The 24924-nt window shown below is 48.4% G+C and overlaps 1 pseudogene across 1 annotated transcript; it reads right to left on the reverse strand.

Moving 5' to 3' along the window:
* Positions 1–310: 310 nt before the first annotated feature.
* LOC309622034 (thimet oligopeptidase-like) lies at positions 311–24924 on the reverse strand (annotated as a pseudogene). The gene is made up of 7 exons: positions 24901–24924; positions 3231–3366; positions 2655–3030; positions 2380–2575; positions 1324–1381; positions 1089–1217; positions 311–452 (listed from the first exon to the last, which is right to left on the reverse strand). The product of its transcript is annotated as a thimet oligopeptidase-like (transcript).

The raw sequence follows: 24924 nt of genomic DNA on the forward strand, positions 1-24924 counted from the left end.
CGTCCTGCATGGGGTCACAACCCAGGAAGAGCTTCACCATGCCCTTGGCATCCTCGGAGCCCCCTGGCCTCAGAATGCAGCTTCTGTAGTCCATGGCAACCTGAGGAGAGGGGGCGGGGCTGCAGGAGGGTGGAGCACCCCCTTCACGGAGGGTGTGGGTGTGGCCACCTCTGCTGTGACTCAACAAAGGGCAGGGGAGCAGGGGGTTCTGGGCAGGGCCCTCAGAGCCTGGCAGGCCCAGGCGGGCGGCACAAGCATCTAGGCCCAGGCCAAGGACCTCCGTGTTGGTCTGCACGGCAGGCCGGCCTCTCACCTTGCCACTCAGGACGCCCTCCTGCTTGAAACGAGTGTGTGGACCGTGTCCGCGGAGTACACCTCGCTGCACAGGTAGCCATAGGACTGGGCGTCGTAGCTTCCTGCCAGGTGGCCGAAAGTCGCAGGCAGGTGGGTCCCTGGGACACACGCGGAGAGGCTCCTGCCCGGCCCCCTGGCCGCTCCGTGCCCCTTCCCCAGAGCCCAGAGCTTGGGGCCTCAAAGCAGCCCTGTCTGAGTCCCCTGCCACTAGAGGGAGTATTGGCCCAACACTTCTAGAAAACGGGGACCTTGCTGGCAACTCAGTGGAGGGACACAATTCAATCTTTGCCGACTTTCTGCTGAAGCTCACGAGGGTTCACCCCTAAGCCTCTTACAGGGACAGCTGCCCGAGGCTCCGAGGGATGAGTCAGGGCTCGCCCTCCAGCACGGGGAGAGCGCGGGTTAAAGCGCTCACGAGGGAGTGAACTGCGTCTCCGCACCGACACGCACGGGCAAACCTCGTCGACGCGTTCCGTCCGGGGTATGAAGCCCTCTCCTGCCTCTTCCAGGCTCTCCAGAAAGCACGTGCAGATAGGCCCAGCCCACCCTCGGACTCCGCGCGCCACAGCTGGAGGGACCAGCCCAGGAACCCAGGCAGGAAGAGGCCAGAGGTCAGCGGGCCTCGACCAGAGCCCGTCAGTCGGTCCCCCTTCACACACCACCAGAGGATCCTCTTGACCTGGGCAGTAGCCGCCAACCGACCGCTAAGGTGGGCCCGGCGTGTGCTTGGCTACCTGGCGTGGCTGGGACCCTGAGGATCTCCTGGCAGAGGCGGGCATTGTCCTAGGCCGGGTCCGAGGGCGTCTGCATGTGCAGGGCCTGGTCCACCTTGGCCAGGACGATCTGGCGCAGGTTGAAGAGGCCTGGAGGGCGGGAGGAAGGAGACGGGGGCGCTGGCACTGTGTCCAGGCCGTGCTTTCCAGCCGGGCGGTCCGGGAGCCCCTTTCCTTTCCCTCGGCCCGGCCGCACGGGGGTTGGCCAGCCGGGACTTGATGAGCTTGTCCAGCAGCTCCTGGGGGACGGCGCTGCCCGTGCCCCGCCGAGACTGGCAGCAGCGCCAGGGCTTCACAGGGCGCGGCGCTCCCGGCCCCAGAGCCTACCCTCTGGTTCTCATCCCCGGCTGTCACCAGAGTCGCAGGCAACGTGCCCTTCTTTTCGTTTGTCTTTTTTCCGGCCCGCAGCCACGCAAAGCTGTGAAGCCCTGCCACTCGCTGCCACGTGGATGCACCCTGAGAACACGATGCTCAGCGAGAGAAGTCAGACACAGAAGGACACACAGGGTGTGACCCCACTGAGGGGAAACGTCCAGAACAGGTAGATCCACAGAGTCAGAGTGGGTTCCTGGTTGTCAGGGACAGGGGAGGGGAGGGAATGATAACTAAGGGCGTGAGGGACCTTTTTGGGGTGAGGGAAATGTTCTAGAACAGGGCAGTAGTGACGGCTGCACAGCTCAGTAAAGTGTCCCCACGCGCTCCGGTTGCAGTCTGTGAGAGCATCGCTCTCAGGACGAAGGGCTGACTGCAGGAAGACTGAACGAGCACTGGGTCCTGGGCCCAGACGCTCAGCTGGGGACCCCCCCCACATTGGGAAGTCACTGGGACTTGCTGAGCCTCCACCGAGACTGGCAGCAGCCCCAGGGCCTCACAGGGCGTGGTGCTCCCGGCCCCAGAGCCTAACCTCTGGTTCTCATCACTCATCACTCACCAGCCTTGCATGCAACGTTCCTTTCTTCTATTTTGTCTTTTTTAAAGGCAACTCTTGAATACCTGTATTTAACATGCAGGGAACCAGTCCTGACTCCTTGATCTGGGACTTCCAGCCTCCAGAGTCTCGAGGACATCCACTTCCGTTGTTTACGCGCCCAGTGCGTGGGGTTTGATGATGGAAACTGACACCGAGAGCGTCTCCTCGTGCGGGGTGACATCAGCGGAAGAATCCCGTGGCGAGGGCCTGCCTGAGGACCACGGGAGAGCCCGGGCCCTCCCCGCCCCCTGCCTTCAGCCCCTCGCCCGCACCCTCCTGGGAGCGGAGCTGGTGCATCGCTTGCCAGAACTCATGGAAGTAGGTCTCCAGCTCATCATGCTGGAACAGGGAGGGCGGGTTGGGCGTAGGCTTGGTGAAGTTGGCCACCATGGCCGCGATGGCAATCTGGCGCCTCCCGTCCTGCTGCAGGCAGCCCGGCTGCAGGCCAAAGCAGGCCATGTGCCCGGACTTCCCTTCCCTGGGGAGGGACGCGGGTGAGGCCCCGCTACCACAGAGGAGCCCCGGCCCACGGCCGACAGGTTCCCCCACGCATGCACCGAGGGTAGAGGTCCAGGTAGAACTTGCTGATGGATGACCTTGCCCGAGGCCACGTCCCGGACCGTGTAGAGCCTCACATCTTCATCTTCGTGACGCATGTTGGCGCCTTCCTCCAGGTCGAAGGTCAGCCCCAGCAGCTCCTGGGAGATGCCCAGCCGCCCGCGCGTGACCACCTGCATGGGGAAGGACTCATTGAGCAGGTACTGGTCCACGTGGTAGCGCGTCTCCTCCCCCTGGTTCATGTAGTAGCGCAGGTCCTAGACGTTGATGGGCCCGTCAAAGTGCAGGCCCCGCCTCTGGCACTCAGCCTTCTTTAGCTCCAGGATCAGGGCCGCTCCTGCTCCCCGAGGGGCTTCAGCTTCTGGGCCAGCTCATCTGCGGGCGGAGGGGAGAGGCTCAGCTATGTCCCTGTGGCAGCCGCCCAGCCGCCCCCCACCCCACGCCCCTCGAGGCAGAATGAAGGGTTGGGGAAGGCGACCCCCAAGGGCTGACACAGTGGGGTCTCAGGCAGCACCACGTCCAGTCAAGGTCCACCTGACCCCCGTCCCCACTGGGACTCGGGGAGGCGGGGTTACCTAGGAAAGTGGCCACCACCTGGCTGGTCTTGGCCATGTTCATCTCCAGCACAGAGTCGGCTCGCGTGCTGAATCCCAGCAGGCGGGACTTCTGAGCCTGCAGCCTTACCAGCTCCCCGAGGATCGCGCAGTTCTCCTGGAACCCAGAGACAGCCAGCGCTGGGGACCGTGGGCCACGCCCTCCCCACAGGCCCCGGGCCAGGTCTCTGTGGGTGGGAGGGCTCTCAGGCCACTGGCGGGCACAGCCAAACCCCCTCCCTCCTCCTCCTGGCCTGGATTTCTAGACACTTTGGTGCTGTCCTAACATGTGGTCTTTATGAACACAGGTCCTTTTGGAACCAGAAACGGCGTGAACCATGATGAGCTCTAAGGCCAAGGGCAGGAAGAAATGTGACCAGGCTCTCCAGGAGCCACCCAGGGGCCTCCCCGGGCTCAACAATACAAACTTGGCTGCCGTGCAGACAGCAGCTCATCCCCACGGCGCCCGAACACCCAGCCCCTGGACGGCGAGAGACCTGTTGCTGCAGGTGCCCCGTGGTTGGCTGGTGAGGCCTGGCCCCAGGCGTACGCCACCTTCTCTGGGGCCACCTCTCTGGGTCTGCGGTGGGGTTCTCCTGGGAGCCCCCAGTCACCACAGGACCAACGTGGCCTGTCTGCAGCCCAAGAAGGTGGGGACACAGGTCTGTCCCCCGTGGACATCACCCGCGAGGCCGAGCAAGCACCAGTGGTGTCTGCGGGGAAGATGAAGGGCTCATGCACAGCCCCCATCTACTGAAGATGCTAAACGGGAGAAGCACAGACTGCAGCCACATGCGGTATGGACCAAACGCAAGTGTCCTTGCAGGAACCGATGTCTGAATGTCGAGGCTGTTCCCGGGCCACAGTGAGAAGGCCCAGGCCCCACGCAAGGCACAGAGAGGGGATGGGGGGAACATCTGCGAATCTGAGCTCATCGGGCATCACCCCAGAAGGAGAGGGAGAGAGCCAGAAGGAGATACGGAGGGAGAGGGAGAGAGAGGGAGGTACAGACGTCTCTCCTTTCCCTGGGGGTTCTCTAGTGCAGCCAAGCCTGAAAACCACTGCATTTCGGGAGATGGGTCCTCGTGGAAAAGTTAAATAGTAGCTCATGGCATTATCGACACATATTAAAATGGCCCCAAATCTTGGGGAGTCAGGGAGGGGAGCTGGCGGCTGCCTCGTAAACGAGGAGAGATTGGGCGTCAGAGGAGGTGCCTGCCTCCACCACCTCCGCCGCCGCTGCCCCCCCCCAGGGCCCCGCAGACTTCATCTCCCAGCTGTGGTCCTGGGCTGGAAGGCAGCGGGGAGGTCAGGCCGTCCCAAGCATCAACGTTGACTTCAGGGCTGATCTGAAAGGCGCCTGGTGTTTGTTGAAGCAGAAAAAAGAGAAAGCAGTGGGCAGAGGATGGGAGGGGGAGGGAGCCCCCATCAGCCCTTCTCCCTGTCTCCCTCTCTGTCTCCCTCCCTCCCTCCCTCCCTCTACCTCCCTGCCTCTCACTCTCCCTCCATCTCTCCCTCTGCCTCTCTCCCTCCCTCTCTCCCTGTCCCTCTTGCCCTGTCCTGTCCCTCTCTCCCTCCCTCCATCCCTGTCTCTCTTTCCCTGTCCCTCTCTCCCTCTCCCTCTATCCGTCCCCCCTCCCTTTCCCCGTTTCCATCTCCCTCTCTGCCTCCCTCTTTCCCTGTCCCTGTTTCCCTGCTCTGCTCTCCCTCTCCCTCTCCCTCTTTCCCTCTCCCTCTCTCCCTGTCCCCCTTTCCCTGTCCCTGTTTTCCTGTTCCGCTCTTCCTATACCTCTTTCCCTCTCCCTCTCTCCCTCTCGTGCTCCCTCTCCCTCCACCTCCTCCCCTCTCCAGAGAGGGAAGGAGGTGGAGGGAGAGGGACAGGGAGCAGGAGAGGGAGGGGGGAGAGGGAGAGAGGGATAGAGGGAGGGAGAGGGACAGGGAGCAGGAGAGGGAGGGGGGAGAGGGAGAGAGGGATAGAGGGAGGGAGGGAAAGACAAAGACATCTTTCCCTCCCTCCCTCTATCCCTCTCTCCCTGCCTCTCTCCCTCCCTCCCTCCCTCTCTCCCTCTTCCTCGCTCCCTCTCCTCCCTCTCCCTCCGTCTCTCCATCTCCCTCACTCCCTCCCAGAGACAGAGAGACGAAGAGGCAGAGACAAGGGAGAGGGAGAGGGAGAGAGAGGGAGAGAGAGGGAGAGACGGAGAGAGGGAGAGAGAGAGAGGTCTATTCCTCCCTTTCCCTCTCTCCTCCTTCTCTCCCTCTCTCCCCCCTCCCTCTCTCCCCCCTCCCTCTCTCCCTCTCCCCCTCTCCCTCGTCTCTCCCTCTCCCTCCATCTCTCCCCCTCTGGGAGGGAGTGAGGGAGAGGGAGAGACAGAGGGAGGGAGAGGGTGAGACAGAGGGAGGGAGAGGGAGAGAGGAAGGGAAAGGGCGAGGGAGGGAGAGGGAAGGAGGGCGACACGTCTCTCCCTCTCCGTCTCCCTCCCCCTCCCTCTCTCCCTCTCCCTCCCTTCCTCTCCCTCTCCCTCTCCTAGAGGGAGGGAGGGAGAGGGAGAGACAGAGGGAGAGGAGAGGGGGAGTCGGAGAAGGAGGTAGGGAGAGGGAGAAGGCGAGAGGGTGCCTGCTTCCCTCTCTGTCTCCCTCCCTCCCTCCCTCCCTCCCTCTCCGTGTCCCTGTCTCCCCCCTCTCCCTCTCCCTCTGTCTCTCCCTCTCTGGGAGGGAGAGAGGGAGAGGGAGAAGGAGGGAAAGTGATGGAGGGAGGTAGAGGGAGAGAGGGTGAGGGAGAGAGGGAGAGAAGGAGGAGAGAGGGAGAGGAAGGGAGGAAGAGAGCTCTCCCTCTCTCCCCCCTCTCTCTCCCCCTCCCTCTCTCCCTCTCCCCCTCTCTCTTGTCTTTGCCTCTCCCTCCGTCTCTCCCTCTCTGAGAGGGAGTGAGGGAGACGGAGAGACGGAGGGAGAGGGAAAGGGAGGAGAGGGAGGGAGGGAGGGAGAGACGTTTCCTCCCTCCCTTTCCTCCCTCTTCTCCCTCTCCCTCTCCCTCTCCGTCTAACTCTCCCGCTCCCTCCATCTCTCCATCTCCCTCACTCCCTCCCAGAGGGAGAGGGGAGGGAGAGAAGGAGAGGGAAAGAGGAGAGGGAAGAGGGAGAGGAAAGAGGCAGAGGAAATAGGCAGAGGGAAGAGGGAGAGAGGGAAGAGGGAGAGAGGGAGAGGGAGAGAGGGAGAGGAAAGAGGGAGAGGGAGGGAGAGGGAGAGAGGGAGGGATAGAGGAAGAGACAGAGAGGGAGAGAGAGGGGGAGTGGGAAAGAGGTAGAGGGAGAGCGGAACAGGGAAAGAGGTACAGGGAGAGAGGGAGGCAGAGAGGGAGGAGAGGAAGCAGGGAGAAAAGAGAGAAAGAACACACCGTCTACATTTCTGTCAAATGACACCGGGGATCCTTACACAACCAGGAGAAAGTAACACAGGGAGGCTCTTTCTCAGCTGGAGCTGGAACTGCAGACGGGGCCAAACACCACCAGGCTGGCCACACGCATCCAGCCACCGCTCCAGCCCCATCAGCCGTGAGTCCGGTCACCAGGGCTCTGAGTGTCTGCTCCAGGGAGCTGGGGTTCACCCTCTCACCCGGGAGGCCGGGCCAAGACAGCAGGGCCCCGGGCTGGACACATAGGGGGAAACGCATCCCCACAGGACAGCTTGTGCGAGCAGATTCAGCTACCAGATTCTAGAGGCCCGGGACCACCCTGTGGCCCGTGAAACCCAGGAGCCACGAGAGTCTTGCAACGTGATTCCTGTCCGTTGGACTGTAAAGTTTATGTAGGGAATCTTGGAAACAGTGGTAACAAGGCTGAATTGGAACGAGCTTTAGGCTATTATGGACCACTCTGAAGTGTGTGGGTTGCTAAAAACCCTCCCGGCTTCGCTCTCGTTGAATGTGAAGATCCCCGAGATGCAGCCGATGCTGTCCGAGAACTAGATGGGAGAACACTATGTGGCTGCCGAGTAAGAGTGGACCTGTCGAATGGGGAAAAGAGAAGTCGAAATCGTGACCGCCTCCTTCTTGGGGTCGTCGCCCTCGAGATGATTATGGGAGGAGGAGTCCTCCACCTCCCACACATCTCCAAGATGGAGAGCCTTCTCCGTCAGCCAGAGCAGGTCCCTTTCTAGATATAGGAGAAGAGAGAGATCCCTGTCCCAAGAGAGAAATCACAAGCCGTCCTGATCTTTCTCTAGGTCTCCTAGCCGATCTAGGTCAGATGAAAGGAAATAGAAGACCACTTTGCAAGAGGAGTGGTGTACAGGCAATAACTTCATTTGGCAGGAGTATGTACAGAAAATTCAAGTTTTGTTTGAGACTTCCGAAGCTTGGTGCACTTTTTAAATGTTTTAGTTGTTCACATTTGTTTGTCTCTTGGGACAGTGACACATAAAGGTGTCATTCTCTATGGTTTGAAATGGGTCCTGTGAGGCATGTAATATGAAGAATTGTTACCTTACAATGTTCCCTTAAGCAAAATTGAACTTGCTTTGAATTTTTGGTCTTGCCTAGACTGATAATAAAACTCTAACTCCTGCCCACCTAAAGTGTGATGTTTACTATTATGGAAACAACACTGGCAAACATTGAAAAGACTTTCTGTAGCTGGGATATGGTATGCAGCTGTAGTTAAGCAAGCAGTCTTTAAAAGGTGCTGTGAACCCAAGCCAGCAGGTAAAAATGAAAGCCGCACCCTTACCCTAGATTAGAGGTTTAAAAATTCCACTAGTCTTCACACCGGACAAGAGGTTGTCCAGGGAGTTTAAAATCTAAGAAGTTTCAAGGAAGTTAGTTTACCTTTGAGTTAGGTCATACGTCCCCTCTGTGATTGCTGTACATGAATACATAGCTCTTTGTAATATTTTTTGGAAATTTGAGATTATCAAGATACCAATGTCCTGCCAGATTAAGAGTATATTGTAGAGCTGAACTTTGAGTTACTGTGCAATTTTTTTTTTCATGCTGTCATTTGTAATATGTTTTGTGAGAATCCTTGGGATTAAAGTTTTGGTTGCAAAAGAAAAAAAGAAAAGAAAAGAATCCGCCTGCCAATGCAGGGGACACAGGTTCAAGCCCTGGTCCGGGAAGATCCCAGGTGCCGCAGATCAACTAAGCCCGTGGGCCACAACTACTGAGCCTGCACTCTAGATCCTGGGAGCCAGAACTACTGGAGCCCACACGCAACGAAGACCCAACGCAGCAAGAAAAAAAAGACGATACTGGCCAGGTGATCAAGGGTAAAATCGTTTGTCATAAGTCCCGTTGATGGTGTGTATCCTTGATGTGACCTGAGGAGAATGGCATTTTTATCTCTGTCTGGGTCTTCCGCCCCAAACCCCATAACTCCAGACCAACCATAAGAAAACACCAGAAAACAAACAGACAAACAAATTGAGGGACAAAACACCTGACCAGTCCTCAAAACTTTCAAGGTATCAAAACCCAGCGACGTCTGAGAAATGTCACAGCCCAGAGGAGACTGGGACAGAAAAAGGATGTTAGGGGAACACTAGGGAAATTCTAATAAAATGTGGACTTTAGTTAATAACAATGTATCCATCTTGGTTCCTTAGTTGGATAAACATCTCGTACTAAGGTACTAACGAGTTGGAAATAGGGGTACTGGGTCAGGGTCCACGGCACTCTGTACAGATCTTTGCAACTTTTTTGTAACTCTAAGCTCTTGTAAAATTAAGCGAGTACTGAACAGAGCTAAGAATGTTATTTCCCTGATTTGAACATGCCTGAGTTTCTTTTCATGGTCACATTTTTGCTATTTGGATGTGTCTTGGAATCAGTAGCAAAGGAGAGTTGCCAGCCGCTGGGAAGATGTGGGTGGTTCGCAGGTGGCTTGCTCTGGAGCTGAAGACCACGGTGGGAAGTCTGCAGCCTCGGGCTGCACTTAGAACCATGGGAGGTGATGGGCCAGCTCAGTTAGGGATGGAACCTATAAATAAAACTTTTTTCTTTTCCGTTATGGCTTATCACAGGATACTGAATATAGTTCCCTGTGCTAGACAGTAGGACGTTGTAGTTTATCCATCCTATATTTAATAGTTTGCATCTGCTAACCCCAAACTCCCAATCCAACCCTCCCTCACTGTTTCTCCCCCTTGGCAACCACAAGTCTGTTCTCTATGTCTGTGAGTCTGTTTTTGTTTTGTAGACGAGTTCATTTGTGTCGTATTTTAGATTTCACATATAAGTGAGATCATATGATATTTGTCTTTCTCTTCTGACTTACTTCACTTAGTATGATAATCTCTAGGTCCATCCACGTTGCTGCAAATAGCATTATTTCATTCTTTTTATGGCTGAATAATATTCCATTGTATATATGTACCACATCTTCTTTATCCATTCATCCATCAGTGGACATTTAGGTAGCTTCCATGTCTTGGCTACTGTAAATAGTGCTGCAATGAACGTTGGGGTGCATGTATCTTTCTTTCTTCTTTCCTTCTTCCTTTCTTCCTTTCTCTCTCTCTCTTTTTCTTTCTTTATTTCTTTCTCTCTCTTTCTCTCTTTCTTTCTTTCTTTTTTCTTTCTTCTTTTATTGTCACACGGCATGTGAGATCTTAGTTCCCTGACCAGAGATGGAACCCACGCCCCCTGCACTGGAAGCGTGGATTCTTAACCACTGGACCACCAGGGAAATGCCAGGGGTGTATGTATAGTTTTGAATTAGAGTTTTCTCCGGATCTATGCCCGGGAGTGGAATTGTGGGACCCTATGGCAGCTGTATCTGTTCCTGCACGCCTCACATCAACCACCTGCACTCCAATCCTTGCTCTCAACGTCATCTTCGGGGAACCCAACCTGCGACAGGGACCTTGACAAGAAGAAATGGCTCAGGGAAAAGCTACCTGCACGGGGAGGAGATAGAGACCATCGCCCCTGGGGTGCGGAGGGGAGAGTGGGTGCAGAGGTTTGTCATTTCACCCCTGATACTCATCTCAGCCCTCGTGGCTGCCCCACTCTAGGTCACCTCGGGATACAGAGGTGAGCCGGTTAGAGTCCCTGCCTGTGCAGGAATCGGGGCACCAGCGGGTCTGAATAATATTAGTGCAGGGTCTCCCCCGTGGCACTGGGGTTATTCGGGGCGGGTCATCCTCTGCTGAGGGCCCCTCCTGGGCACTGTGTGGGGTTTAGCAGCATCCCTGGCCTCACCCATTTGATTCCAGGGGCCCTCCCTCCCAGTTGTGACAACCACAGATTTTCCCCACACATCACGGAAGAACTGGGTGAGGCGGGGGCAGGATGGCTCTGGGCGAGGACAGCTGTGTTGAAGCAACCAGCCTGGCCCAGGGCAAGGTCTGCCCCAATCCCGTCAGCGCCTGCATTTAGAACTGCCCCTTTCCTCTCCCACCTCCCCTGCCCTGCAGTGGTCTCCGAGACATCATCCCCATGTAATAAATCACACCTTCTCAGTTTACTGTTTGCTGCCCTCGCTAGAACGTGAGCTCTTTGAGGACAGGGATGCTGTTATGTCCCCAGCACCTAGAAGAGTGTCTGCTGTGTAGTAGATGCTTCATAAATACTTGCTGAATAAAGGAGTTGAATAAAGGGATGAGTGGATGAATGAATGAAGGTTACAATGGAAGGAGGGGGGAGATTCCCTTTCTGGCTCTCGGGGGTTGGGAGATCAAGTGAAAGATCTGTCCTAAATAGGCTGACCAGCCTTCTGGGGTTCCCCGGGACTGAGAGTTTCCCCAGAGTTCCAGCGCTCAAACCTGAGCGGTCCTGGGCAAACTGGGGGCGGGTGTTGGTCACCCTATCTAAACACAGTAACAATTCCAGCTGCAATAGCAATGGCCAATGACCTCTACGGTCTTATTGACCATGCACAGTTCTCTACCTGGCGGGGAAGGGTGGGCCGGGATTGGAATTCTGGTGATCCAGGGCGGGTGAGGGCACACCCCGGGCTTGTGGAGGGGAGTCCAGGAAGGTTCTGGAGGAAGTGACAGTGACACAGGAGGGAGGGAGGAGTCTAAGGAAGAACATCCCACATGACAACCTGTGCCAATGGCCCTGGGCCCAAGGTCACACCTGACCAGGGCTTGCTTTTTTTTTTCTAATTTACTTTTCCCCACATGGATATGCAATTGTCCTAATGCCATTTATTGAAAACTCCTTAATTTCCCCACTTTCTATCATATCAAGTTCTCATATATCTGTTTCTGGACCTTTTTTCTATACCATAGAGCTATACGTCCCATCCTTGCACCACTAGGGCTGTTTCATCACTATAACTTTATTTATTCATTTTGTTTTGGCCGTGCTGTGTGGCATGTGGGATCTTATGTCCCTGACCAGGGATCGAACCCGCGTCCCCTGCAGTGGAAGCTCGGAGTCTTAATCACTGGACCTCCAGGGAAGTCCCCAGGGCTTGCTTTGACATCCATGGAATGGTGGCAGGTGGGCACGGGGAGCAGCTGTCTGTGAGCCATCCTGGGTAGAAATGCAGGGTGGAGGGGAGGACAGATGGAGCTGGAGGGGAAGAAGCGGAGGAGGGAGGGAGGAAGGGAGGGAGGCCGGGGGAGAGACAGACAGAGAGTTTCCGGAGACAATAGCTCTGGCCTTGTCCTAGGGCATGAAAGCTGAAAATAGCTCCTAGTGCCGGGAGCCTTGGAGCCGGAGGCTGGGAGCCAGGGTGACTGGCTCTCCTCCCTGGTGTGTGTGTGTTGCGGGGGGGTGGGTGGCTCTGGGCTTCTCAGGCTGGGAATGGGGTGCACAGAGCAGGAACGGAGCAGGGACCCTTCTCTCTGGAACCTCGTGGGCCATCCTCAGCTCACAAAGCTGAGCCACTCCTTGCCCTACGAGTGGGGGGCTTATCCTCCCTGTCCCCTGGATCATACCCCCTCACACACAACTTCCCCGTGTGTGTTCCCAGCAACCAAGAGAATCTGTTTTTAAAAGATTTGGGGGAGGGGGGTAACCATACAAACAAGAGCAGAATGGATACTTTTTCAGGATATGAATGGCTCTGTGTAAGCCCACCCCCAGGGTAACCACAGTCCTGACCTCTAACACTCTTGACGAGTCAGCCTTGGTCTGGGCTTGCGGACCCACGGAAGCTTCCTCATTCCCTCCTTCAGGTCCCGACTCTCCCTCGGCGTCTTTGTGAGAAGCACCCGGGGAAGTGGGACTGCTAGGCTGTACTGCTGCTAGAACTCCACCTGGGCTCCACCAGGCTCCAGCCCCCCGCCCTGTCCACCTAACTGACCCTGAGGCACCTCAACTGGTAGGAGCAGCATCACCTTCCCTCCTGGGACTCGTGATACTTAAGGGAGACACCAAAAGACAAGCCTTTGGCTCCCTGGCTGGCAAAGAGCAGGTACTCAATTGTCATAAGTGTCCGTATCAGTGAGGGTTCTCCAGACAAACAGAATCCATATGGGGTGTGTGTGTATATACACACACATGTACATATGTACAAGCATACAAAAATATACAGCTGTGTACACATGCAGTATGCGTACACACATATACACATATAGTATATACAATACACACATACATATATACACACATACAAAGATATTTAGGTGTGCATATAGACAGTATACATACATACACATATAATATATGCAATACATACACGTACATACATATAGACACACATATACACCTACATATAAAAGCATATAGCATAAAAATATATATGTACTGTATATAGAAATTCATCGTATATATACATACATATATCATATATATAAGATATATACACATACATATATACAATGTGTACACACACACACCTATATGTAAATATGCGCATGTACATACACATATAAATTCATACGCAAGTGTGTATATAATAATATATTCATATATACATATAATACCTAGAAACATATTGGGGGGGAGGTGTCACGGTACGTCAAGGGGGGAAGTCGAACCCGCCACCCCAGGCCCCGAAGGGTCTCCCCGGGTCTCCACTTCGGGCCGGTGGGTGTGGCCGGGGGGCAGCTGAAGACGTGCGTGCATGCTTGCGTGCGTACGTGCGTGCGTTCGTGCGTGCGTGCGTGGGGGCGGGTCCACGGGGCGGGAGGCGCTCGCCGCGTGTGAGTGGTTCAGCTGGGCCCCGGCTCATTGTGCTTGCCTCACGCCGGCCCCAGTTGGCAGCAGCGCTGGAGGCCCCGGGCCTGTGACCACAAAGAGGGAGCCGGGGGCCGGACGGGAGCAGGCCGGCGGCGGCGGCGGCGGCGCCGGCTGAGGCCCAGGCCAGGCTCCCTCCCCTCAGCCTCCCGCCCGCCCGCCTGTCCCGCCCCCGCCGGCGGCGCCCCGCCCCTCCCCCAACCGCCAGACTAGCCTGGTGCGGGGGCCGCGCGCGAAAACGTGGGGGAGAAGCTGAGGCTGGAGTCGCCCGTGGTGGCCGAGCCCGCCGTCTACCCATGGCTGCTGCTGGTCTACGTGAGTGCCGCCCGTCCCCTCTTCCCGGACCTCCACCTCTCTTCCCCCACGGCGCGCGCTGAGCCCACCGAGTAACGGAGCGACTCGAGTCGCCAGACCCTCTTTGGAGCCCCCCTTCCCGCCCTGCCTGGTTCTCCGCGGCCGTTTCCAGCCCCCGCGCGCAGGGTGGGCAGAGGGGAGCCGGGGCCGGCCGGGGGCACAGACTCGGCCGCGGGGACCCCGCGCTTCCGAGGGGCGCCCGAGCCGGTCTGCCGTTGGCCCTGTAGGGCTGGGGACCCAGGTCCCCCCCTCCCCCGGCCTGGACTGCCGGCGGGCTTGCCCTTCCGTACTTTATGATCTGACATGTCGGGTTTCTTTTTCCTGGCCAGCTTTACCATTACCTGACCAGCTTTCCCAGCATCCCCTGATAATGTGTTAGATATTCAAGTTTTAGGGCCTGGTCCCAGCCCTATGGAATCAGCAACTCTGGTGGGGCTCAGTGATCTCTGTTACAACAGGCCCTCCAGATGATTTTTATTCACCTTAAAGTTTGAAAATATCTGCATTGTCAGCTGGCCGAAGCGTCCACCAGCAGGTGAAGGGGAGTGGCGCCTGGAAAAGATAGGGACTAGCCAAGGTAAGTACAGTAGCATTTGCCATGGTAGTAATGGAGAATGCCTTTTCTCCACTGGTTGGCACAGACTAGTATCTGGGAGCAGTGGCAGGGTTATTTAGGATGCTTTACATTGCAGTGTAGAGTGACCGCTGTCCTGGTTTGCCAGGGACTTCCCCTGTGTGAGCGCTTAAAATCTCATCCTGGCAAACCCCTTAGCCTTGGGTTTGAAAAACTTAGGGAATAACATGAAATTTAGGGGAAACATGATCTAGGTTTTGGGCAAGTCACAAGTGCTAATTAAAGCTAAGCAAGTATGGACAACATCTAGCCTTCTTTACCCCTTTGCGGGGAGGTAAATCTTGATTGGGTGAGAGGACTTATTGTTAAGAAATCTTTGTAGAAACATCCCCTTCTGCTTAGTCCGCTGGTTCTCCGTTCTGGCTAGACATTGGCATCGTCTGAGGAGAGTTAAAAGGATTGTATTGGTCTAGCATGACCAACCGTCGGTGTGAGGGTTTTTAAAAAGTGCTTCAGAGGATTCTAATGTGCAGCCAAATTTAGGTGCCACTGCTTAAGCTTTTGAACCGCTGCTATGTATTTTCACCTCATCTTGCTGTGAGAATATCCAACTGTAGTTGAGGTTTGTTGTTTTTCTTTTTCTTTTTTTAACTGTCTTATTATAAGATTTACTGTCTTAAATAAGATTGAATGGACAGAAAATCCTGCTAGTCCATCTGGTATAGCTGGATACCCAGAGTAATATCGTTAAGATATGTACCATTTAAGTATTGTGACTGGCCTTTTAAAAATTAACATATGCATTAAATTAGTATTGATAGTATAGATCTCTTTCGAAGTTGTCATGTTGGGGAGCTATACCTCTAATCTGCTGCCATTGCTAAATATCTGGACACCTCTTATTAGGAATTGCTTTTAAAAATCTTTAGGGATTAAAACCAAGATTGCTGTATTATTTGTACTGGGACCACAAAAACCTCACAAAGTTCCCCCGCTGTACCTTCTACCCCCATCTCTAACCCTTGGCAACTTGTAATCTGTTCTCCATCTCCACAGTTTTGTTATTTTAAGAATAATATGTAAACATAATCATGAATTACTTAATCTTCGGAGATTGGCTTTTAAAAACTTTTCCCTCGCCATCATTCCCTTGAAGTTCATTTCAATTTTTGCATATATTAATAATTTGTTCCTTGTTGCTCGGTAGTATTCTATCATAAGATTTTATCACAATTTGTTTCAACATTCACCCATTGAAAGACATTTGGGGAGTTGCCAGTTTGTGGCTATTAGAAATAAAACTGCTATGAACATTTATGTGTAAGTTTCTGTGGGAACTTCATTAAGTTTTTGTTTCTTTTGGATAAATGCTCAAGAGTACAATTACTGCATTGTAGGGTGAATCTACTTTTAGGATTAAAAGAGACTGTCAAGCTGTTTCTCAGAGTGGCTAAACCATTTTATTTTCCCACCAGTGATGTGATATAATTTTTCTACGTACTCGCTAGCATTTGATGTTGTCACTATACTTTAATTTTAGTTATTCTCTGATATCTCATTATGGTCTTAATTTGCATTTCCCTGATGGCTAACGATGTTGAACATCTTTTCATGTGCTTCTTTGCCATGTGTATATTCTCTTCCATGAAATGTCTGTTCCTGTCTTCTGCCTATTCTCTAGTTGGATTTTTTAAAGTTGTTTGGAGAGTTCTTTGTATATTATAGATACAAGTCATTTGTCTCCTATGGGATTTTCAAATATGTTTTCCCACTGTGTAATTTGAGTTTTCATCCACTTAAAAGGATCTTCTATGAAGCATTTTTAACTCATTTTGATGAGATCCAATTGATCAGTTTTTGCTTTTATTGATCATACTTTCGGTGTCAAGTCTAAGAATTATTCACCTAGTTGTAGATGCCAAAGATTTTCTCCTATTTTTTTTCTCTAAAAATGTCCTGCTTTTACATTTAAGATTATGATCCACTTTGATTTAATTTTTGTGTAAGATGTGTAAGGTTTAGGTTAAGGTTCATTGTTTGTTTGTTTGTTTTTGTCGAGGGATGTCCAACTGTTTCAGTACCATTTTTTGAAAAGTCTATTCTTCCTTGATAGCTTTTGCACTGCTGTCAAAACCAAGTTAAATGTATTTGTGTCAGTCTATTGCTGGGTTCTCTGTTCTATTCCATTGATCTATGTATCTACCCTCCATCATTACTGCGAAATCTTGAAATTGGGTAGATTAATTCCTCCCATTTTAATCTTCCTTTACAAATTGTTTTAGCTGTTCTTCAGCCTCTTCCTACCATATAAATCTTAGAATAAGCTTGTCTATATCCACAAAAACCTTGAGGGCATTTTAAGAGTAATTGTGTTAAGCCTCTTAACTTGGGGAGAATTGACAGCTTTATTATGTTGTGTTTTCTAATCTATGAACAAGGTATGTCTCCCTATTTGTTTGGGACTTTTAAAATTTTCTTCATCAGCATTTTGTAATTTTCAGTATAGAGGTCCTATAAATGTCTTATTGGGCTTCTATTTAAGTATTTATTTAGGTCAGTTGTAAATGGCATCACATATTTTTATTTAAGCTTCTACACATTTGTTATTAATATATAATTTGATAAAATTGTGTGGATCTTGTACTCTAAAACATTTACAAACTAATATTATTTCTCAAGCTTTATGTGGATTCCTTGGTATTTTCTCCATTTAGATTATCATCTCATCTTCAGATACAGACAGTTTTAGTTTTCCTTATTCAATATAATAGGATATATTACTATTCAACATTCAGGAGGATATATTCCTTCCTATTCAACATAGTAGGAATAGTTCTTTCATCTTTTAAATAAACTTTTTAAAAATTTAACTTTTAAATTTATCTGTTTATTTATTTTTGCTTTATTTTCTTACTAGAACCTCCAGTAATATATTTAATAAAAGTGGTGAGAGCAGATATCGGTGCCTTGTTTCTGATCTTACAGAGAAAGCGTTCAGTCTTTCACAGTTAAATATAATGTCTGTATAGGTTGTTTGTAGATCATCTTTATGAGTTTCAGTATGTTCCTTTTCTATTCCTAGTTTGCTTGGAGTTTCTTTTCTTCTTTTTTTAAAATCATGAATGGGATTGGATTTTGTCAAATGCTTTCTCTGCATTAATGATTAGGATCACATGACTTTTCCCCCTTAGTCTATTGGATATGGTAGATTACATTGTTTGATTTTCAAATATTTAACCAACTTTGCATAACTGGAATAAATACCACTTGGTCATGGTATATTATTCTTTTTATACATTTCTGGAGTTAATTTGCTAATATTTGGCTGAGGATTTTTACAGCCAATTTCATAAAAAATACTGGCCTGTAGTTTTCTTCTTTCTATACTATCCCAGTCTGGTTTTGGTATCAAGGTAATACTGGCTTCATAAAATTAATTAGGAACTGTTCCCTCTACTTCTGTTTCTTATCAAGTCATGTAAAATTGGTGTTAATTCTTTAAGTCTTGGGTAAAAGTGAAACATCTAAGCCTGAATATTTCTTTTGGGAGTTTTTAAATGAAAAATCAGTGTTTCTCATAGTTACAGGAAAATTGAGATTGTCTCTTTCATCTTGGCTGAGTTTTGGTAGTTTTGGGTGTAGACGCATTGGTCCATTTCATCCACATTTTTGAATTTATAGTGTAGACTTGTTCATAATAACTTGTCCCTTATTAACCTGCAGGATATGTCATGGTATCCCTGGTTGCATTTCTGATATCTGTGATTTGTGCCATCTCTCTTTTTATCTTTATCAGTCTTGCTACATCTTTCTTGATGAGATTGTTTATTTTGAAGAACCAGCCTTTTGTTTCATTGATTTCCTCCCCCCCCATTTTCCTGTTTTCAGTTTCATGGATTTTTGTTTCATCTTTATTATTTCCTTCTTTCTGCTTGTTTAGTGTTTTTTCCTCTTCCGTTTTTACTATTTTAATATAGAAAATTAGACTATTTCTTTGAAATATTTTCTTTCCCAATTTAGTGCTATAAACTTCCCTTTCAGCATTGCTTTCACTTTATTCCACAAATGTTGATCTGTTATATCTCCATTTTCTTTTATTCTATGCATTTAAAAATTTTTCCTTGACTTTTTACCCATGAGTTATTTGGAATTGTGATGTTTAGTTTTCATGTGATTGAAGATTTTCCTGTTGTCTTTCTGTTATTGATTTCTAGTCTGGTTCCATTATGGCTAGAGAATATACTCTCTATGATTTTAATTCTTTTAAATCTGCTAATGTTTTTTTTTTATCACCCAGTGTATGGTATATGAGTGAATGTTCCATGGACACTTGAATATGTATTCTGCTTTTATTGAGTGTGTTCTTTAAATGTCAGTTATATCCTGTTGATTGATGATGTTTTCAGTTCTTCCATACCCTTGCTGATTTTTCTCTCTGGGAGTTCTATAAATTGCTGTGTTGAAGTCTCAAATAATAATTGTGGATTTGAAATTCTCTCCTTTTACCTTTTTCAGTGTTTGCTTCATGTGTTTTGAAGTTCTGTTGTTTGGTGCACACACATTTAGTATCACTAGGTCATCTAGGTGGATTATTCCTGTTATCTTTATGTAATGACCCTCTTTGCCCCTAATAATTTCCTTTGCTCTGAAATCTACTTTATCTGATATTAATATAGCCATTCCTGCTTTTTCTGATGAATGTTCACATGATATACCTTTTTCATCCTTTTACTTTGAACTACCTATATCATGATGTTTAAAGTAAGCTTCTTATAGACAGTATAGAGTTGGATCATGCTTGTGATTTTTTCATCTACTCTTTCAATCTCTGTCTTTGACTTGGTTATTTAGATCATTTACAGTTAATGTAATTATTGCTATGTTAAAGATTAGGTCTACCATTTTATTTTTTGTTTTGTCTTTTACCTTAGTTTCTCAATCCTGTGTTTCTCTTATTTTGCCTTCTTGTGGGTTACTTAAACATTTTTTGGTAAGTCCATTTTAATCTAATTTATTTATAATCATTTGTGTATACTGTTTGTATAGTTTTCTTAGTGGTTGCTTTTGGCCTTACACTATACATATGTAACTTATCATAGCCTACTGGAATCTGTCTTTTATTACTTCAAGTGAAGTTTCAAAATTTTACTTCCATTTAGGTCTCTTAATAGTCCCCAGTTTTAAAGTATGATTTTCTGTAGTATTTCCTCTATATACATTGAGAACCACATCAGATGGTGTCATAATTTTTGCTTTGACCATCATAGGGAATTTAAGAAACTCATGAGACTAATGATAGTCTCTTATATTTATCCCACTTGTTTTCACCCATTCCATTGTTCCCCTTTTCTTTCTGAAGTTGCCAGTCTTCTGTTATTGTTTTTTTTTTATGTTTTCATAACACTAGGTGATATCTGGGCTTTCCAGTGCCATTGGATATGAGTTTCAGGAAACACTGAGCCTGGCTCACTTAATGCTACTGAGTTGGAGGGTTTGTATACGTTGGGCCTGTTGGCACAGCAGATGCTAGCAGATTAGACTAATGCTGATGGGACTAGTGCCACAGGAGGATGCATTCCCATTCAGGCTATGCTGCTGCTACAGTAGATCAAATCCCCCTCTACCCCAAGTGTGGGGCAGTGACCTGCTGCTGTCACTGCTTCTTTATTAGGCTGCTTTCGCCTCAGGTGTGTGGTGGGATCCCTTGGAAGCTGCTGCTGCTGTGAATCACAGGGTTAAATTCATTTTAGAAATACTTAAATATAAATATATAGCCTGGCTCTTGTAGGACCTCTGTATTTGTTTTTTATTGCTTTCATACGAATTACCACAAATTGAGTGACTCAAAACATCGTAAATTTATTACCTTACAAGTCTGACATTGGTCTCAGTTGAGTAAAGTAAAAGTGTTGGCAGGATCGACAGATGAATGGATAAAGCTGTGGCACATATATACAGTGGAATATTACTCAGCCATAAAAAGAAATGAAATTGAGTTATTTGTAGTGAGGTGGATTGACCTAGAGACTGTCATACAGAGTGAAGTAAGTCAGAAAGAGAAAAACAAATACCGTATGCTAACACATATATATGGAATCTAAAAAAAAAGAAAAAATGGTTATGAAGAACCTAGGGGCAGGACAGGAATAAAGACTCAGCCATAGAGAATGGACTTGAGGACACAGGGAGGGGGAAGGGTAATCTGGGATGAAGTGAGAGAGTGGCATGGACATATATACACTACCAAATGTAAACTAGATAGTTAGTGGGAAGCAGCCACAAAGCACAGGGAGTGGAATCCTGCAGTGTTTGCTGATGGGTCATTTTGGAAGAGCTGACTTTCAGTCTGAAGCTCTGCCTGTTTGCATCTGAAGAATCTGCATTTAAGGAGAGGGTGTATGAGGAAGGGGGTGTATGGGACAAAGGTGTCCTGGGTGCAGATGAGCCAGGACCTGACCAGCTGCCTTTTGTGTCCTCTGGTCCCATCTCTTGGTCTGTGCCTCATCTGCATCATCACTGTCCCCGCTGGCACCCCTGGGGTGTTGTTGTCTGAGTGAGATTCCCCTGGTGCCCCTGCTCTCCTCCCCTCCTCCTGCTGGTTGGGGAGGGAACTGCTTATTGTGTGGTCTGTACTCCTGAGGCACGAAGGACCCTGTAGCATGGACCTGCAGAGTGTGGGATGTGGTCCCAAGAGCATGGGGCCCACATAGGACACAACATCGGGGCATGACCAGTATTAGGGCTGCCTCATCACTGACAGGGAATGTTGTCCAGATCCTGCTCGGGAGGGTGTGGTGGGTGGCCTGGGACCCTAGAGGCCCCATTCCTATCCTGGAGCTTGGAAAGTGCATCCCCATGGGCTCCAGATTCACCCCATATCTCAGCCATATCCCTCTGTCCTGTCTTTGAACTCAGGAAAACGAGCTCTCTTGTCCACAACATAGGCCTGGTCCTGTTGGTATTAGGATTCTTTAAGTTAGGCATCCTGGGATAGCTCTTTTTAGGCCTGAGAAGGAACAACTCAGGAGTGTACAACAATTTCAGATGAAACTGATATTCAATGACTATCTCTAACTACTCGGTTGTTGACTTCTATTAGTCATTATTCTCCTGGTTTTAGCTCTGATGTGGGGATTACAGAGGAGTCAACATTTAAATCTTCATAATCTGTGTATTTGTAGCTTCAGTATCATTACTGACCCATAGTTTTTATGGTTTGGGAAGAGTTATTGATTTCATGTGTCACGTAAAGGATTCACAATGATGATAGGGCAATTAAGATTACAATAATGGCTAGTAAATTGTTCACATTTTCTCTACCTGTGCATCTATTCTATGCATATGAGTTAGTTTAGATGTCAATATTAGTGAAATGATATAGAGGACTAGAGAACTTATTTTAAAAATCACTATTAATGTGTGATGATGAAAATGTAAAAGTCCTTCCGTAATCGGTGATGTTGTATCTTGAGAGCCTAGATGAAACTGATATGCCTTAGTGATATACAGGATTTTAGCCTATGATTTAACTTTGACAAAGCTACATCACTTTTTACTTTTATCTCATTTATTGAGAAAGACATAATTGTTATGGTGTTGGCTTGAAACTGGTTGAGAAGGACTTGAGTCCTTCCTTATTTTACATTTACATAGGTAGGATCTTGAAACATAGGATATGGTGGAGGGCATTCGTGTAACCATTCTAGGTTAGGAGTAGCAATTTCCACTGCTAAGACTTCTTGTTTAGACGCAAATGCTTTTCAAAGTATGAAGATTATTAGCATTACTGCTGCTACTGAGATGAATGAGCCTAAAGATAAAATATTTCATGTTGTGTGTGCCTCAGGGTACTCAGACTAATGTAGTGACATCCCTGAGAGGCCAAGAAAGTGCTGCAGGAAGTCATATTTACTACTACAAATATACTTGTGAAGTGAATTTTTGCTCATGCTGAGTTAACTGTATAACCTGAGAATAGTGGGAATCAGTGTAGGAAGCCTCCTATAATAGTGAAGACTGCTCCCATGGACATTAGGTCATGGAAGTGTGCTACTACATAGTATGTATCCTGGAGGACAATGTCTGGGGATGAGTTGGCTAAGATGATTCCTGTCAAACCACCTACTGTAAAAAGAAAAACTAAAGCCTAAAACTCATAGTATAGTGGGAGGTCATATAATATTACCTCCGTGAACAGTTGCTAACCAGGGACTTCCCTGGTGACACAGTGGTTAAGAATTCGCCTGCCAATGCAGGGGACATGGGTTCGAGCCCTCGTCTGGGAAGATTCCGCATGCCGCGGAGCAAAAAGCCCGTGCACCACAACTACTGAGCTGCCCTCTAGAGCCCGCAAGCCACAACTACTGAAGCCCACGCGCCTAGAGGCTGTGCTCTGCAACAAGAGACGCCACTGCAATGAAAAGGCCGTGCACCGCAACCAGAGAAAGCCCACGTGCAGCAACCAAGACCCAACGCAGCCAAAAAAAAAAGAAACGAGAAAGAAAACTTAAATAAAGAGTTGCTAATCAGCTAGATACTTTTACTCCTGTAGGGATAGAAGTAATTACGGTAGCTGATGCAAAGTATGCTCCTGAGTCAACAGCTATCCCTATGGTAAACATATGATGGGCCCACAAGAGAAATCCTAAAAAGCCAGTGGACATGACTCATACTAGTCCCAAATAGCTGAAAGGCACTTTTTGTCCTAAATAGTATGTAATGATATGTGAGATTATAACAAAGCCTGGTAGGCCATGAATACAGACTTCAGGGTGACCAAAGAGTCAAAATAGCTGTTGGTATAGGATTCAGTCTCCTCCTGCAGGGTCAAAGAAAGTAGTGTTTAGATTTCTATCTCTTAACAATATGGCAATTCTGGCTGCTCAGACTGAGAGTGGTAATTATGTAATATGTCTATAGTTGGGAAAGATTAAACAAATACTGGTGTTTGGTATTGGGATATGACTGCTAGTTTTGTATTAAAGACTATAGTAATAAAAGTAATAGCACCAAGAATTGAAGAGACACCTGCTAAATGTAAGGAGAAAATGGTTAGGTCGACAGAGGCTCCTTCATGGGCCAGATTGCAGGCTAGAGCTGAATATAGGGTTCCACTTGTACCAGAACCAGCTTCTACTATTGGTGATATGAGTAGGAGTAAGAATGATGGGGGAAGTAGTCAAAAGTTTATATGATATATTGGGGGAAATGCTACCTCAGGTGCCCCAGTTATTAGTGGCCCAAGTCAGTTTTCAAACCCTGAAATCATAATGGGTACAACTATAAAGAAAATTATTACAAGTGCAGGGACTGTTATGACTACCTTACAGATTTGGGCATCTCCAAGTAGCGCTCCAGGTTAGCATAGCTCAGCCAGGATTAATATACTTAAGGCGCTGCCTGCTACTCCAGCTCAAGCACCAAATAGTAAAGATAAAATGCCGATATCTTTGTGATTTATTGAAGATAATCAGCAGTGTATGAACAGAGGTAAAATGACTGAGCTAGCATTCGACTGTAAATCTAAAGACAGAGATTGAGCCCTCTTTCTGGCAAACCCTGTGGTGAATCAACAGATTGAATTGTAACTTGAGAGAAGCAGCTTCAATTCTGCTGGTGATTTTCCTGCCTTTTTTTTTCTTCTTTTTTCTTTCTCAAAGGCAGGAGAAGTAGATTGAAGCCAGTTGACTAGAGGATTTGCCTGTTAACTAAAATTTCCTGGGGTTAAAACTCATCAATCTCGTAAGGATTTGGCTTAATTACAGTGTTTGCTTTGCATTCAATTGATATAGGAGAAAGTCCTGCAGTCCTTATTTTTAGAAATTAAGTAAATTGTACTTGTTTAGGGTTTTGAAAGCTCTTGGTCTAAACTAACCTAAATTCCTAGTCCAGCACTGATAGGATGGGTGTTATGGGTAGTAACCGTGTGGCTATTATGATGAGTAATGATAGGAAAGTTATTTGTTTTGTATGTTCAAATTGTTGTACTTTTGTGTTGTTTAATGAAGGGAATATAGTTAGTGATGTGGAGTATGTTAGCTGCAAGTAGAAATATATGCTGAGGACTGCTGTGATGGCTATTAGTGTTGGTAGAATGATGTTATCATTTTTGTTATCTCTTGGATAATTATTCATTTGGGTCAAAACCCTGATAATGGTGGGCGACCTCCTAATGACACTATAATGCTGAGGATAAGGATCCTGATGGGAGGTGTTTTATCTCATGTGTGTGATAATGATACCCTTGTAGTACATGATCTGGGTATAAATAGGAAGAAGATAGTGTTGTTATGATATAAATTAGTATGTTTAGGATTGTTATACTTGGAATATACATTATAATAGCTGTTATTCATCCTATATGGGCAACTGATGAGGAGGCTGTAATTTTTTCCAGGTGAGTATGGCTAAGTCTGCCTCAGCGTCCAACTATGATTTATAATATCACTATGATTAACAGTATGTTTAGGTTGATGGATGGTGACATGTGGTATAAAACTGATAGGGGTGCAATTTTGTCATGTTGATAGCATCAGGCCTGCTGTTCATGGAATGCCTTGAGTTACTTCGGGCACTCAGAAGTGAAATGGGGAATGTCCTACTTTTGTGACAAGGACGATTGTCAT

The sequence above is a fragment of the Balaenoptera borealis genome (genome assembly GCF_965194805.1).
Source record: "Balaenoptera borealis genome assembly, contig: HAP1_SCAFFOLD_1419, whole genome shotgun sequence".
Lineage (NCBI taxonomy): Eukaryota > Metazoa > Chordata > Mammalia > Artiodactyla > Balaenopteridae > Balaenoptera > Balaenoptera borealis.